At 41.0% G+C, this 18166-nt stretch overlaps 1 protein-coding gene across 2 annotated transcripts in view; it reads right to left on the bottom strand.

Moving 5' to 3' along the window:
- The window catches only part of THRAP3 (thyroid hormone receptor associated protein 3), a 74418-nt gene that overhangs the window by 27540 nt on the left and 28712 nt on the right, over positions 1-18166 (bottom strand). The window lies entirely within an intron of this gene.

Below are 18166 nucleotides of genomic sequence, written 5' to 3'. Positions count from 1 at the left end.
AACCCGCCTCAGAACTTCCAGCACAAAAAGAAGTCTCTTGCCAAAGGCAGTAGGAACATTTCTGCTGCAGTTCATTTGAGAGAGCCTAGGAAAATAGGAAAACTACAGCCAGGTGTAGAGAACGAAGGGCTTCATGTAACGAGACTACTAACAAGAATATAACCACCTAGAATTTAAAAAGTGGTCCACCTAGAATTTAAAAAGTGGTCCTTGCTTGGAAAGGAGCAGCTCAACACCAGCCTCCTTCTGGGAGGATTCTCTGCTATAGAGCTTCTGTCCATCTTTCAGTATGATGATAACTGCAGGTTTTCCACAGAGGTCTATCAGACTGAGGAAGTCTCTTTCTATTCCCAGTGTGTTGAACATTTTTATTATGAAAGTGTGCTGGGATTTTTTTTTTCCCCAAATGTTTTTATTGTGTCACTGAGATCATGCCCTTTATTTTATTTATATGGTTTATTACATTAATTGGTTTTCAACTGTTATTGTAGAACACCTGCTTTTATAATAGGTCTTAAAATTATTCTCAGCTGTTTATGGATCTCTACCATAACCCTAAAAGAATGGGGCAAGTTCCTGAGGACTGATTCCACATGGGCCGGCACTGGCTGTCCCTTGCCCAGGCCCCCCGACTAAGTGTCTGCTCTGCCAAGAGGACAACACAGTTTTCCAGATCAGATGGCACTACATCTGATGACCGTAAGGTAACATAAGAGTGCTAACCAAATTAGTTTAACCATTCAGGATACCAAAAACAGGAGGCTACAAAATGAACTGGCCAGAAATCACTGTATCTTCAGCACTTTGCACAGTGCTTAGCCACAGAGTGGACACTTCACATTTGCTCAATAAACTGGCTCTTTCAAACTTCCTCTTCATTCTCCATGCTCCCCACCCACACTAGCAGGAATAATAAAAGACCAGTTCATTAAATATTAACAATACAATCTGGGAATAAGAATTCAGTCTGTACCACAGCCCTAATCATGCCTGCTAAACTGGAAGTTGAGATCCCGCTTGTCCATTCTACGTCTTACACCAACACACAGAAGGCCAAACTGACCTCACTGTTAGGGAGACACTCACACTTCATTTCTTAGTGCCAGGTTAGAGTAAAACTCCACTGTCACCAAGTCCAGTCAAGGCAGCCATGCTTTCAGTAGTCTCTAGGGTAAGAAGTAAAAAATTCTTGGCAAACAAGACACAAAATGTCTAACATAAAGAAAAGACAAATGCAAAAATACTGGGAAAAGTTCAGCATTCATAAAAGACTGTACACAAAGCAATGGCCTGATTTGTGCTCTGTATGCCTCTGGATAGTTCGGGGTAGGAAAGCAGAGCTCAGATGAAATACTAAACATGTTTACTATTTTATGCTTTTCTCTGGAAATTCTCCCTCTCTTGAGTGAAAGAGGGAAACAGAATCAAGAGTAGCTGGGGGTATCTCTAGGGTAACATTTTGCCAAGGCTTCACATCCCACCTGTATCCCTGAAGAAACTGAAATTAGGTGGAGGAGGGGGGAATGACAATGAAGCAGTCTCCGATTTCAATTCACAACTGAAATTAGTATATTTATGGATTTATTTAATAATTCACTCTACTAAAAGTGGCTCTCTTAAATTAAGTAAATCAGTAAGTATAATACTAATTTCAATTTTGAAGCCCTAAAATTTAGAGAGAAGAATACTCACATGTGCATTAAACACCTTCCTAAAGGTGGGGAAGGGCCTGTGGGGAGAATGGCAATTATTGCTTGAATAATTTAAAGATACAATAAAAGGCTTGGCCTTGCCTAGGTTATAAAATCAAAATTATTCTGGGGGCGCACCTGGCTGGCTCCGTCGGTAGAGCATAAGACTCGACCTTGGGGTCATGAGTTCAAGCCCCACGTTGGGCATAGAGCTTACTTTATTAAAAAAAAAAATCTATTCCGAAGTTTAGTACTAAAATTCTTAAAAGTTTAAATACTGAATTCTATGGAATTTGGTAGAAGTGCTTTAAAAATGTGTAATATGTAGATATGAATGTACACGTAAGACAAACCTATAAGCATATGCAGCAAACTGTTAACAGTGGTTACCTCTGCGGAGCAGGAAGGAAGATAAGAAGAGGAAGGGGGCAGGAGAAGGGAGAGACACCAAATGAGGTAGACAGGGAGACAGCTTCTTACTTTACATATAATTTTCTTAGCTGGTCATTTTACAGATGACTTTCCCCCATATTCTAAAAATAAAAGTTGTTGACATTCCAGAGTTAATGGGTTGATTCTTTTATCTTTAATGTGGAATCAAACATCTATCCACCTTCTTCTGAGTTATTTTTAGAAATCCAAAATACTAATTTCCATGACCCTAAATAAAGCTGTATTGTAATTACTCAAAGTCCATTTGGGGAAACCTTATTACAATGGGATTGTTTTATTCTTTTATGACTTTAAGGAGGGTTAAAAAAGGCCAGCCTTATAGCCAACTGGGCTCTATTTCTTTAAAATGTTTTTATTATGGAAGTGTTGATTCATACACAAACTAGAAAAAAACAGTGTAAAGAACCCAAGTGTACCCATCACCCAGCTTCAAAAACTATTAACTCTCTATAGGTGGGCTCTATTTATAGTCAAAATCCTAACAAGTTTGGGTGGATATAGCTATGTTCCTGTATCTTTTCCCTTAAAAAACAAACAAAAAAAACCCCATAAAAAAAGAGATTCCTTATATTAAAAAAAAACAAAAACACAAATATCAAATCATTATGTTGTACACCTGAATCTAGTATGTCAATTATACCTCAAAAAAAAACCAACCAACCAACCCAGGGGCGCCTGGCTGGCTCAGTCAGTAGAGCATGCCACTCGTGATCTCGAGGTTCTGAGTTCAAGCCCCACAATGGGTGTAGAAATCACTTAAAAAGTAAATCTTTACACACACACACACACACACACACACACACACACACACACAGCAATGAAGAGACCCAAATCACCCACCTCTACCTGCTTTTCCATGTGTGCTCTGCAAATAAGTTCACAAGGAGAATCATTTATCAGCAAGTAACAATCACTCTGACTTAAGTTCAAACACATTTAAAGCAAATTCCAAAGTGCAACCCTAAACTATCTCCTAATTCCAGGACATGAGTAGTCCAAAATACCATTCCCATTGTGGGCTGTTTCATCCATTTGTTTTTAGAAGTGTGAATACTTCGTAACAACTGAGAAAATCACTATGAGAGAGTAGAAAATACATATTAACAAACTACTACGTTTAATCAGCAACCCCAAGAAGCTAAAAGTCTTCTAACTCTAAGAATAGAGTCCAAAATCCACTGTAAAATTATGAGCTCACTTCCAACTATTTGGCATTTAGGGAAGTATCTGACACTGTCATTTTTTCCCCAGTGTTTTTTTTTTTTCTTTTTTAAGATTTACTTATTTATGGGGCACCTGGGTGGCTCAGTCAGTTAAGCATCTGCCTTTGGCTCAGGTCATAATGTCGGGGTCCCGGGATCAGGCCCTGCATTGGGCTCCCTGCTCAGCAAGGAGCCTGCTTCTTTCTCCCTCTGCCTCTCTGCCATACTTGTGTGCTCTCTCTCGCTCGTTCTGTCTCAAATAAATAAATCTTAAAAAAAAGAAAAAAAAAGATGTATGGGGCGCCTGCGTGGCTCAGTCCATTGGGCGTCTCTGCCTTCGGCTCAGGTCATGATCCCAAGGTGCTGGGATGGAGCCCCGCATCGAGCTCCCTTCTCAGCGGGGAGCTTGCTTCTGCCGCTCCCCCTGCTTGTGCTCTGTCAAATAAATAAAATCTTAAAAAAATAAAAAAAAAAAGATTTATTTGAGCTTGGCCGGGGGGCGGGGACTCTCAAGCAGACTCTCTGCTGAGGAGCCAGACCTAACAACCCTGAGATCAGGACCTGAGCCAAAATCAAGAGTCTGACTCTCAACTGACCGAACCAACCAGGCACGCCTCCAATGTGCTTTTTATTAGCCTTACTATCAATTTCCCTCAAAATAACACTTTTCTTATTGAAAGCATCTGCTTTAGTTCACTTATGCTAACAATGGACCTGTTTACAAAACAAATTCCCAACTGTCCTTCCTAACAGTTGTTGTTGGGCTGGAAAGAGAATTCAAAGGAGGAACTAGCCTGGCAACCTTCAAAAACAGTGCAGCACAGGGACCCCTCTGTGCCCTGAAACTGGAGGGGTAAGGGCCAGCCAACAAAGCCCACACCCTCAGAGAAACAGTATCTGGCCCTTGGTTTTTGTGTCAGGGTTAACTGCAGAAACAAAAGGCCCAACTCCATGTATTGTTTTCACTACATAAAAAAATAACTCATTATTTATCCATAGACACATGGATAATTTTTCTAAGTGAGTATTAAGAAGTTTCCCTGAGGATGAGCTCTAAAGTAGTTTAAAAGAGCAATTAAGGAATGGCAAGCCTGGCCTAAAAGTACACATGGGTTATCGACCCTTTTTTCTCCCTAGGTCAAGAACACTGCCTATGTGGGAAATACTAGGCCAGCTTTTATGCACAGAAGTTCGATTCCAAGTCCTCCAAAAAGTCTATCTCTGTCTCTTTTCTAGTGCTATTTCTTTGGATGGCAAACAGGAACTCCAAGTTCTCTCTTAGAAAATCCATACCAAACTGCGTAGCAAAAAAAGAAGAAAAGGGGGGAATTTTCTGCTGTCACTTCAAACTTGAGGGAAATTCCAGGGAAAGGTGTAATCCCTTTCTAATAGTATTGCTACTTATTCTGGACGCTCTGGGCTGTCCTGACCTGTCGGACAAAGGTCTCCCAAAGCCGCCACATAACCTGTTACAGATTCTGTTGGTGTATCCAGCAGGGAGCCCAGCCTACCTCAGAAAGAAAGTCTTCTTGACTTCCCTCCTTGCAAGCCCAAGCGCCAGCCATCAGCTAATAAACAACAGATTGCAGCTCTAGGTCTCCTGTTCGGCTATTTGCAAACTGCTTTCTTCCCTCCTTGCCCCCCAAATATCAAGATGCCCAGGGGAAGGCAGAACTGATCTTTTTCATTGACACTGGTGAGCAATGAAAAGCTGAAGAACAAATAAATAACTGGCACCAAGCAAGTATGCAAGCACCTTAAATGAGAGATATTTACCAAACCAAATTAATGCTCCTGAAACCCTTATATGCGGCAAGTGATTTTACCTCTTTTTGACCATTTTTCATCAATAAAATGAGGATCTGAATAGCTCACCATTGTCAAAAAACTTGAAAATTTACACAAACTTATTAGCAGGATATTCCTCATCCTTACTTCAGACATGTCCTAAAACTGGAATTATATAGAAAGGCTTAACCTTTTTGTTTTAAAAAGAAAAATCATCCTAGTGCACCTGGGTGACTTAGTTGGTTGCCCGGCAGCCCTTCGGCTCAGGTCATGATCTCAGGGTCTTGGGATTGAGCCCATGTGGGGCTCCCTGCTCAGCAGGGAGTCTGCCTCTCTCTCCCTCTACCCTTCCCCCTTCCCCCCCCACCCAGCTCATGCTCTTTCTCTCTCTCAAATAAAATCCTTTTTTGTTTTTTAAAGATTTTTTTTTTTAATATAGCAAGAGCAGGAACACAAGCAGGGGGAGTGGGAGAGGGAAAAGCAGGCCTCCCGGCCGAGAAGAGACCCCAGTCCCAGGACCCCGGGATCATGACCCGAGCCGAAGGCAGATGCTTAACGACTGAGCAACCCAGGCGCCCCTTCAAATAAAATCCTTTTTTGTAAGATTTTATTTATTTGAGAGAGAGAGCAGGAGCAGGGAGAGGGGCAGAGGGGCAGAGAGAAGCAGACTCCCCACTGGGCAGGGAGCCGGGCGACTGGACTTAATCCCAGGACTCCGGGATCATGACCTGAACCGAAGGCAGACGCTTAACTGACTGAGCCACCCAAGCATCCCTCAAATAAATAAAATCTTAAAAAGAAAAGAATCAACCTTCCATCCCCAGCCAATCAATGCTGAAATTTACTATAGAAGAAATAATTTCACATTCATCACATTCTCCTCCTTTACAAAAACTAGCCAATCTGCCTGAAAATATTAGCTGACCAGGGACTTGGCAACTTACCTTCTGACTGTACTTAAAAACTTAGCACTTGGGGTACCAGGGTGGCTCAGTCAATTAAGCATCTGACTCTTGATTTCAGCTCAGGTCGTGATTGTGAGATGGAGCCCTGTGCTCATCTCAGCAGGGGAGTCGGCTTCAGAATCTCTCTCCCTCTGCCTCTATCCCTCCCCCTCACTCTTGCGCTCTCTTAAAACAACAACAGCAAAAACAAATCTTAGCAACTTGCATGGGGACAAGCCACCTATACCAAATTCAGGCAGCACCAACCTCACTTGGTAAAGATGAGTTCCCAGAACGAGTCAGGGCTCTGCCTGCTACAGACCCCTGTCAGGATGTGGGACACGGCTTCTAGCTTCTTTCCATCACAGAGCCAGCAAGAAGTCACATTTCCTTCTTGCTCTTCAGTGACTTATTTCTTGTCCCCATGACATGGGAAACTCCACCCCTTCCCATCTTTCACTTTTTAAAGGAACAGGACCATATTACAATTTTTTAATTAAAAAAAAATTTTTTTTAAAGTAGGCTCCACACCCAACGTGAGGCTTGAACTCACCACCCTGAGATCAAGAGTCATGCACACCACCAATTGAGCCAGCCAGCGCCCCAGGACCATATTACTTCTGAATACTTGGAAAGGCAGGAAAAATTCAGTGATAGGTATTTTCCCTATCCACAGAATACAACTGGCAGAAAGACACTAATTATTTCAAGCCTGATTTCCACACAGCAATCAGAGTTCCATAAAGCTTGCTTACTTGCCTCCTTTGACATTAGAGAAAATATTAAGATCCCAACAATAAATCTTTGTTGGGAAACACCTTTCTCCACTCTTTTAATCAAACTATTTCTCCCTCAATCAGAAATTAAAACATATGGAAGTCTTAACTGGTGGGATATTATATAACATTCACAGGAAGAAACATAATTTCAAAATCAGTCAGTGCCTGGAAAATCTGAAAAATGCATACAAACAATGAACTAGGTCTCAAGTCACCAGCTTGAAAGAAGCTAGTAAAATAAAATGCATGCAAAAAATTTTACACACCAATTTCTTTTATCGTAAGTATGCCTCTTAGCGGTATTCTGAAGGAATAACAAGTGGTAAACAATTCATCTGCCGGCACCCTGTGTAGTAAGTACACTCTATGGTTTATCTAATAATGTCAGAGAAAAGGAAGTGAATTGGAGTAAGAGAGGAGTCCTAGAGAACTTTAAGAAAGTAATTATTTGTAGGTTTGTTTATTCTTTTGTTAAATGTGGATAATACTGGACATACAACTTCTAAGGTTTCAGGATGGTAGTGAGTTGGGCTTTACAAACAAATAGGACACTGCATTAGAGATGTTTAATGGTAAGGCAAATAGACAATCATTTCTCTTTTTAAAAAAGTTTTGCTCTCATTAATGCAAGTTTCACAATCTCTGTATACAGGCACACATTGTGGAGATATTGCAGGTTTGGTTCCAGAACACAGCAATAAAGCAAGTCAAATGAATTTTTTAGTTTAAATCTTATGTTTACACTGTACTTTAGTCTATTATTAAGTGTGCAATAGCATTATGTCTAAAAAAATACATATCTTAATGAAAAAACACTTTATTGCTAAAAAATGCTAACCATCATCTAAGCCTTCAAGTTGTAATTCCTAATGATAGATCATCATAACAAATATAATTTAAAAAGTTTTAAATACTGCAAGAAATCACCAAAATGTGATACAGAGACACAAAGTGAGCAAAACTGCTGCAAACATGCACCAACAGACTTGCATGATGCAGGGTCGCCACGAGCATTCGATTTGTAAAAATAAAACAAAACCAAAAAACACAGTACCTAGAAAGTGCAATACAGTGAAGCACAATAAAAGGTAGGTATGCCTACAGTTACTTTAGAAAGACTGATAGGAGTATATTCTCCAAAAATACCATGGTCCAGCAAGAACCAAGAGCATGCTTCTGTTCATGCTATGAGAATTTATTGAACACTAACTCCCATGCTACACATTATGCTTGATGCAGCAAACAAGACAGACAAGTTCCCTGTCCTGTTGTAATTACACACAGAAAGGTATCTTTCATTATCGCTTCAGGTTCATAACGTGACCTTGGGAGTTTTCTCTTGCATGGACCAGAGTAGTCAGAAAGGAGTTCACTACCTGTGGGATCTTCTCCTAGTCTCTCTTTGAACTTAAGTTTTCTCATGTGTTGAAACAGAGATAACGCTTTAGTTAACAATAATGTATCAGTAATGGTTCATTAATTCTGCCAAATGTACCATACTGATGTACGGTGTTATTAACGGGGGAAATTGGGCATAGGGAATATAGGAACTATTATGGGTTAAACTGTCTCCCCCACCCCCAAAATTTGTATGTTGAGATCCTAACATCAAGTACCCCAGAGTGTGACCTCATCTGGAGATAGGATCTCTACAGAGATACAGGGCTGGTTATCCTTATAAAAAGACATCTGGACATAGGGATATGTGGAGGAAAGACAGTATGAAGAGACACAGGAAGAAGAGAGCAACCTATATGCCAAGGAACCAACCCTGCCAACACCTTGATTTTGTAACTTTGAGCCTCCAGATCTGTGAGACAAGAAACTGCTTTTTTTTTTTTAAGATTTTTATTTATTTATTGAGAGAGAGAGAGAGAGAATGGTAGAGAGAGAGCACGAGAGGGAGGAAGGTCAGAGGGAGCAGCAGACTCCCCGCCGAGCAGGGAGCCCGATGCAGGACTCGATCCAGGGACTCCAGGATCATGACCTGAGCCGAAGGCAGTCGCTTAACCAACTGAGCCACCCAGGCGCCCGAAACTGCTCTTGTTGACGCCACCCAGTGGGTACTTTCTCCCAGCAGCCCTATCAAACTAACACAGGGACTCAGTACCATTCTTGCAGTGGTGTGTTAACCGGTTCTCAAAAAAGTGTATTAAACAAAAAGGCAGGGGGATTTGCTGTCCACCTCTCACAGATAATGAAGACCAAAGCAGACAGATGGCTGGGCAATCCTGCTCAGGGCCAAGGGGAGCCAGAGCAGTCGCGGCACACAGTGAGCAACCAAGTGGAGGACTGGCATCCAGGTTTCAGTCAGTGTTCTTCACAGCTTAAGGTTACTTCAAGATGGGCATAAAGGTGGCTGTAAGTGAGGGAATATGCCGAAGTAAATTATCAATCTAAAATGCCCTGTCTCTGAGCACCTGGCTGGCTCAGTCAGTGGAGCGTGCGACTCTTAATCTCAGGGTGGTGAGTTTCAGCCCCACGTTGGGGGTAGAGATTACTACTTAAAAATAAAAAATAAAGGGCGCCTGGGTGGCTCAGTCGTTAAGCGTCTGCCTTCGGCTCAGGTCATGGTCCCAGGGTCCTGGGATCGAGCCCTGCGTTGGGCTCCCTGCTCCACGGGAAGCCTGCTTCTCCCTCTCCCACTCCCCCTGCTTGTGTTCCCTCTCTCGCTGTGTCTCTCTCTGTCAAATAAATAAAAAAAAATCTTTAAAAAAAATCAGTAAATAAAAATTTTTTAAAAATTTTAAAAAAGTCTTTAAAAATAAAATGCCCTGTCTGAAGTGGACAGAACCCCTGAGAGTCATTTTCTTTTCTTTCTTTCTTTCTTAAGATTTTATTTATTCATTCCAGAGAAAGAGTGAGAACACAGCAGGTTAAGGGGCAGAGGGAGAAGGAGACTCCCCGCTGAGCAGGGAGCCCGATGTAGGGCTCGATTCCGGGACTCCAGGATCATGACCCCAGCCAAAGGCACATGCCCAACCAAGTGAGCCACCAAGCCACCCCTGAGTCACTTTCTAAATACTGGACCAGATTCTGCAGTGAGTAGTGGCTTTGGCACTGAAAAAGAACTAGGTTCTTGGCTCCTGCACTCATTAGCTGGGTAAGCTACTTTCCCAATCTTCCAAAAGTGACCTACCACTCACAAAACCACCACGTGAGCTAAGTAAGTGCACATAAACTGCCTGGCATATAGCAGGTGAGTTCATGCCACAAGCTATATTTAGCTACAACCTCAGAGTGGTGAGAGGGAGATACTGAGGAGCCTAAGAGCAAACAGATTTCACCACTGAATTCTATTTTCTTGCTATTAATAGTAAATAATTACAGAATACAGTGTTTTATACCTTTATTAGCTAAATCAGCATGTGTTGCACTGAGAGGTATACAGAAGCAAGAAAAGGTCACATTCTAAGGTCATGACCTTTGGAGAACAAAGCCCTTTGCTGCTAGGTGTTAACAGGGAACAACAGCAGCAAGTTGAGGGGCCATTCATTTGGAACTTGTTCATCACAATATCCGCAATGTAGGCAACTTGCGGCACCTTCTCTTGAGAATTTACTCAGTTGGGGTCTACTAAGTAGCTCAGGATTATCTATGCAATTAATCTCTCATCATTAGAAAAACAGAATGAACAGCATAGCATAGTCAGCAGCTTAAATAATCTTCAATTCACCCCAGAGGCTGTTCTTCTCTATCCCTAGGGTGGGTAAGAGCAATTTTAGTTCCAGTTTTAAATGAGTATGTGTTACCACTGGGGAGTATCTTTTTATTTTTTAGAGGAATTCTCAGCTCTTCTAACTTAATAAAAGACACTACAGCCTATGTTAACTAATGACCTATGGCCTCCTTCCAGCTCTCATTATGGTAAACCTATTTAGAAACTAAACAGCCAACTGTGGCACTTAACTATTTTTTAAGACGGAATTATTATTACTAATACCTTGGGCTGAACCAGTGGTGCGTACTGCAATCACCTTTGGAGCCTTAAAAGAAGTCCATTGGGGCGCCTGGGTGGCTCAGTCGGTTAAGCGACTGCCTTCGGCTCAGGTCACGACCCTGGAGTCCCGGGATCGAGTCCCGCATCGGGCTCCCTGCTCCGTGGGGGGTCTGCTTCTCCCTCTGACCCTCCCCCCTCTCGTGCTCTCTGTCTCTCATTCTCTAATAAATAAATAAAATCTTTTAAAAAAAAATAAATAAAAGAAGTCCACTGATCAAAGATTCTTACTGAGGACACCTGGAAAGGGAGTCAGAACCGGGGGCACATGAACACTGCAGACTCCGAGCACTAGGACTGTGGTCTCCCTTCATCAAGTTGCAGCCCATCCCCGAGGCACAGACAGCCACTGTTTAAACGGAGTTCTACTTTATAACTCTATTAGAAGTAAGTCGTTTGACATCTTTTATAGACATTGATCTTTTTAGGACCAAATCATCTTCTCCAAACAAGTCTATCACATAGCGGTTTAGAAGGAAAAAAAAATAAGTGTATGTGTAGTTTATTTCATTATATGTTATTCTTTCACTGCTTTAAATTATATTTGGAAGATGGGAGTGTATCATTCAATAACCAGATCATATTAATTTTTCTGTTCCTTCAGATGCATGAGTCCTCAGACTGCACTGTCCAATAGACATGTGGCTACCAGGCACCTGAAATGTTACTGGTCTGGACCGAGATGAGTCATAGGTAGAAAATAAACACAGGATTTCAGAGACTTAGTACAAAAATCAAAATGTAACCTATTTTCTATATTAATTACACATTAAAATGAGAATATGTTGGATATATTACATAAAATACATCATTAAAATTAATCTCATTTGCTTTCTTTTGTAATGTGGCTGCCAGAAAATCCAAAATTACGTACAGCTCAGACTGGACTTCTCTTGGACAGTGCTGTCCTAAAGAACAACAATGATCATTATGTCTTTTTGAATGCTCAAGTTTTAAATCTGATCCAATATTATTATTTGGTCACTGTTATTTATTAATTTTTTTTAAGTAATCTCTACATCCAACATGGGACTCAAACTCACAACCCCAAGATCAAGAGTGGCATGCTCTACTGACTGAGCCAGCCAGGAGCCCCTATTTAGTCACTCTTCAATTCATCTTTTATTTTTACAGTTTATAGTTTCTATCCACTAAGATTTTCCTGTTGATATAACCACCTAATGGCTTTCCATTTATATGTGCACTTCACCAGATACATTGAGGGGAAAAAAAGAGAAATGTCTTAAACACACAACTCTACATAAGAAACCAAAACTGATTTCAAGATCTGCTATCATTTTGGATTCTATCCTGAGTCTACAAAAGAAACCAAGAGGAAGGCACTATTCAAAACTATCTACATTTAAAGACAACACAACTATCCCAACTCCAGTTAGATCCAAACACCCAACCAGAACTTAGTTCAGATATAAGTGAGCAATGCAGCTCCTCTCTCTGGGCTTTCCTTCAGGAACAGCATATAAACCACCTACAGAAAATCTATCAGCGCCTGGGTGGCTCAATCAATTAAGCATCTGCCTTTGGCTTGGGTCAGGCTTCTGACCCAAGGATCAGGCTCCTGATTCCAGGCTCCTAGGATGGAGTCCCCCATCGGGTTCCTTGCTCAGCGGGGAGCCTGCTCTCCCTCTGCCTGCCGCTCCCCCTGCTTGTGCCTCTTTCTTTCTCTTGGACAAATAAAATCTTTAAAAAAATATATTTAAGTAAAATAAAATAAAAAGAAATAGATCTATTTATCTCCTAGAACATCTTATATATATTCCTTAATAAAGGAACAAAACTGAATTCATCAGGTTTTTTTTTTTTTTTTTTTTTAAAGATTTTATTTATTTGAGAGAGAGAATGAGAGCACGAGAGGGAAGAGGGTCAGAGGGAGAAGCGGACTCCCTGCTGAGCAGGGAGCCCGATGTGGGACTCGATCCCGGGACTCCAGGATCATGACCTGAGCCGAAGGCAGTCGCTCAACCAACTGAGCCACCCAGGCGCCCTCATCAGGTTTATATAGGAAAGATCTGGCTTGCCACAGCTTCAAAATCCGAAAGGATGTGGCCCTTGCCTACTTGTCCAACACCATCTCAAACCACTCTCTCCGAGCCACAATGGGCTTTCTGTTCCTCAAACAAGGCGGGCATTTACGGTCTCAGCACCTTTCCACTTGCCATTGTCTCTCCAAATACACTCTTCTGCAGTCCCAAGCATGACTGGCTCCTTTCCCATCCTGCTAATCTCAGCTACTTGAAAAGGCCTTCCTGTAGTGTATTATCTAATGAAACCTCAATGCTCCCCCACCCCCCATTATCTGGTAGTCCTATTTCATTCCTAACACTTAGGAAAAGCTGAAATTATCTTATCTGCCTCCCCAAACTAGAAAAGTAAGCTCCCCAAGAACACAAGTCCTATCTGTCTTGCTCACTGCTGATATCCCCAGCACATACAGCAGGCACAGTTAACAAGGACTCAAGCGTCTACTGACTGAAGCAAAAAAATCAAAAGCAGCCTTGAAAGACAAAGATAAGAATCTTAAGAGGTGGGGCGCCTGGGTGGCTCAGCCATTTAGTGACTTCCTTCAGCTCAGGTCATGGTCCCAGGGTCCTGGAATCGAGCCCCACACATCGGGCTCCTTGCTCAGCAGGGAACCCTGCTTCTCCCTCTCCCACTCCCCCTGCTTGTGTTCCCTGTCTCTCTCTGTCAAAAAATAAATAAATAAATCTTAAAAAAAAAAAGAATCTTAAGGTGTTAAAATCCAGTAATGCTTATTTAAAAAATTATGCAAGTGGTTTCCTACGTACATATCCTTCTAGTCTTTTATTTTCAAATTACCAATACTTAAGTCTCTTGAAGAACTGACATATTTCTCTATGGATGAAAATATGAAGTATGGATATAATTATATTTTGTTTTCTGAGGATGGAGAGGAAAGAAAGGCTTGCATCACTAAGTAAAAGATGAAATAAGGCTACAATGAAAACACTGAGTATTAGTACAAGATTAGAGAAAATGGAACAAAATATAAAGTTGAGAAATACCGCCCTGGGGGGCGCCTGGGTGGCCCAGTCGGTTAAGCACCTGCCTTCGGCTCAGTCATTATCCCGGAGATCTCGGATCGAGTCCCGCATCCGGCTCCATGCTCGGTGGGGAGCTCGCTGCTCCCTCTGCTTGTGCTGTGCACGCTCGCTCTCACCCTCTCTCTCTGACAAATATTTTTAAAGAAGAAAAAAAGAGGGCGCCTGGGTGGCTCAGTTGGTTGGGCGACTGCCTTCAGCTCAGGTCATGATCCTGGAGTCCCGGGATCGAGTCCCACATCGGGCTCCCTGCTCGGTGGGGAGTCTGCTTCTCCCTCTGACCCTCTTCCCTCTCGTGCTAGCTCTCATTCGCGCTCTCTCAAATAAATAAATTAAAAAAAATCTTAAAAAAAAAAAGAAGAAAAATAAATACTACCTCCCCCAAAAGAAACATACCCTGTAAGACACACTTTACAAAGGTGGCTTTTCCTTTCTTTTTTTATTAAGATTTATTTATTTTAGGGGCGCCTGGGTGGCTGAATCGGTTTAAGCATCTGCCTATGGCTTAGGTTATGATCCCAGGGTCCTAGGACTGAGCCCTGCATTGCTTCTCCCTCTACTCCCCCCCCCCAACTCCCTGCTCTCTCTCTCAAATAAATAAGTAAAATCTTAAAAAGAAAAGAAAAAGATTTATTTATTTATTTGGGAGAGGACAGAGAATGTGGGTTGGGGGGAACAGAAAGAGAGAATCTTCAAGCAGACTCCCCGCTGAGCCTGCAGCCTGATGACCCAAAAAATCATGACCTGAGCTGAATCCAACAGTCAGACACTTAACCAACTGAGCCACCCAGGTGCCCCCAAAGGTGGCTTTTCAAATCACTAGATAAAAGGATAAATCAGTGGTCAGGACAACCAATTAACAACTTGGCACAAAAAGTTAGATTCCTTCTTCTTACTGTAAACAAAAATAAAATGCCTGATATATTAAAGAAATATTAAAAAACCACTGAAAAATAAAATATTAGTGTCTATTTGATAGGTCTGGGTAAGCCTATTTATTAGTCTTCTCAAGAGATAAAAAGATATTGTATCCATCATAAAAGGATAAGAACATAATAAAGTAAAACCAGACACTTCTCCAAATGCTTCACATAATTAATTCACTTAAGTTACAACACTGCCATGAGGTACACACCATTTATTATTACTCTCATTTTACACACGAGGAAACTATACACAATCTTAAATACTATACTACTTCACCTCTCTGCTTCACAGAACAAAAGGGAGCTCCTGAAAATTAAAAATATAAGAATACATATCCAGCAATTCCACTTCTGGGTATTTATCCAAAAGAGGTGAAATCTGGATATCAAAGAGATACTAGAACTCCCATGTTCACTGCAGCATTATTCAAAGTAGCCAAGATTTGGAAAGAACCTAAATGTCCATCAACAGAAGAATGGATAAAGAAAATGTGGTATATACATACAATGGACTACTATTCAGCCTTAAAAAAAAAAAAGGATTCTGCAACATGCAACAACACTAATGAACCTGGAAGACCTGATGCTAAGTGAAATAGTGTCACAAAAAGGCAAATACTGCATGATTCCACTTCTATGAGGCATCAATCTCATAGATTCATAGATTCAGAGTGGAATGGTGGTTGTCACGGGGCTGGGAGTAGGCGGAAATGGGCAGTTATTAATCAAGTTTCAGTTAAATAAGACGAATAAGGGCGCCTGGGTGGCTCAGTTGGTTAAGCGATCGCCTTCGGCTCAGGTCATGATCCTGGAGTCCCAGGATCGAGTCCCACATCGGGCTCCCTGCTCAGCAGGGAGTCTGCTTCTCCCTCTGACCCAACCCCCTCTCATGCTCTCTCTCTCTCTCATATAAATAAATAAAATCTTAAAAAAAAAAATAAGACAAATAAGCTTTAGAGATCTGTTGTACAATGCTCTACCTATAGTCAACAATTATATACAGTTAAAAATTTAAGAGGACAGATCTCATCTTAAATGTTCTTACCACAATAACATAAATAAACAAATCTTAACATCCACGATGTCAGTAAATTGAAAAGCCTTCATGAGAGGTGGGAAGGGCTTTGTAACCTACAGCAATTGGAAGAAAACTTAAGTACTGCCAGTTTGTCCTGGCAGCCTTAGAAGGCACAAGTTTCTGCATACATATAAAGAGCATAACTATATTCTTATAGGAACTGCAGCTGTTCAGAGTTATATAAGGAATGGAGTAAATAAAAATGTTGATAAACATGGGGCCGCCTGGCTGGTTCAGTCAGTAGAGCATGTGACTCTTGATCTTGGGAGTCATGAGTTCGAGCCCCATGCTGGGTGGAGATTACTTAAAAGAAAAAAGTTGATGGGGTGCCTAGGTGGCTCAGTTGGTTAAGCATCTGCTTTCAGCTCAGGTCATGATCCCAGGGTCCTAGGATCAAGTCCCACATCGGGCCCTCTGCTCAGCAGGGAGTCTGCTTCTCCCTCTCAACTTTTCCTCTGTGCTCGCTCTCTCTCTCTCTCTCAAATAAATAAAATCTTAAAAAAAATAGTTGATGAATATGAAAAAAACATATTATATGAACATAAGTGGGAAAAAACAAGTCTAGAAAATGCAATCAACGGGGGCACCTGAGTGGCTCAGTCAGTAAGGGTCCTGGGATCGAGCCCCACATCAGGCTCCCAGTTCAGCAAGAAGCCTGCTTCTCCCTCTCCCACCCCTCCTGCTTGTGTTCCCTCTCTCGCTCTCTCTGTCAAATAAGTAAAATCTTTAAAAAAACAATGCAATCAAGGAAATCTCCCACAAAGTAAACAGAGATGGAAACAACAGAAAAAAAGATAAATTTAGATGATCAGTTCGAAAGATTCAAAATCCGATTAACAATTCCACAAAGAGTAGAGAAAATAAAGGGGAGAAAAATCAAGGACATAATTCCAGAAAATTTCCCAGAACTGAGGGACATTAACTTTCAGTCCACTAAGTGACCAGCACATTAGATGAAAACAGCCACATGAAAAACATCATTATAAAATTTCAGAATGCTGGGAAAGAGAAGTTCTAAAGTTTCAGAGGTCAAAGGTAACTGACATCTCACGAACAGTGAAAGCCAAAGGGCAATAGAGCAGTATCTTCAAAATGAAGGAAAACTATGTCCAAGCTAGACTTCTATACCCAGCCAAACTAACAATCAATATGAAAGTAGAAGAAAGGCATTTTTAGACATAAACAATTTACCTCCTGTGTACCCTTTTCTCAAGAAGCCAATGGAGAAAGGTGCTCTTCCAAAACAAGAGATTCAATCAAGAAGGAAAGGATATGGGAAAAAGATAATGGGATCCAGCACAAGAGACATAGGAAAAGTCATGAGGATGATGATGTTGAGATAGCAAGCATGACAGCTGGGCAGCTACCTAGAGAACATCCAAAATGGAGATCAGAAAGTATCTCCAGAAAGATAAAACTTGTAATATGGCTAAAATGTTTAAAATATTGAGGAAGTGGGGAGCCTGGGTGGCTGGGCTTCCCTGCTCAGCAGGGAGCCTGCTTCTCCCTCTATAGCTCCCCCATGCTTGTGTTCCTTCTCTCGCTATTTCTGTCAAATAAAATCTTTAAAAATAAATAAATAAAATAAAAAATAAAATACTGGGGAAGATTTACACTTCTGGGTAGAGTTTAAAGATTAATTACTGATGAGAAATAGAAATTAAACAAAACAGACCAAAAAAAGGTATTAACAACAGAGAAAATAAAAAGCTATGCAAAACAGGAAATTAACCATAGCATGTAAAGTGATTTGGCTGTAAGTTATACACAACCATAAACCTCCTACAATGAACACTGCTCTAACCAAAATTACATTATAACCAGAGTGACAATAAATGTGAATGTGTGAGGTGGTCAGGGAATTCTACCAGAAACCACTACCATCCAAGGTGGGAAATTAACAGATAATACCAAAACCCAGAAAATCACTAAGTAGCAAAATAAGCTTATTATGTAGAAGCAATAGCAAAAGAAACAGTAGAGTTGGAAATGACTGCTTCTAGAAACTAGGAAGGATTTTTACACATGTATTAAGTAAAACAAAAAAATACAATAAATATATAAAATGCTTTTTAAACTTAAGAAAATATACTGAGGGACAATCAAATGTATACATAAGTGTATTCATGTCTATCACATAGTTATCAGACAGGGAAAAATGCAGAAGAGCCTAAATGTCTACCAAAAAAGAACCAGTTAGATAATTTTAAATTACATGGCACATCCAT

This window comes from Zalophus californianus, chromosome 4 (genome assembly GCF_009762305.2).
Source record: "Zalophus californianus isolate mZalCal1 chromosome 4, mZalCal1.pri.v2, whole genome shotgun sequence".
NCBI classification, from domain to species: Eukaryota; Metazoa; Chordata; class Mammalia; order Carnivora; family Otariidae; genus Zalophus; species Zalophus californianus.
The sequence above is the reverse complement of the archived record's forward strand: the minus strand, read 5'-3'. Positions and strand labels throughout refer to the sequence as shown.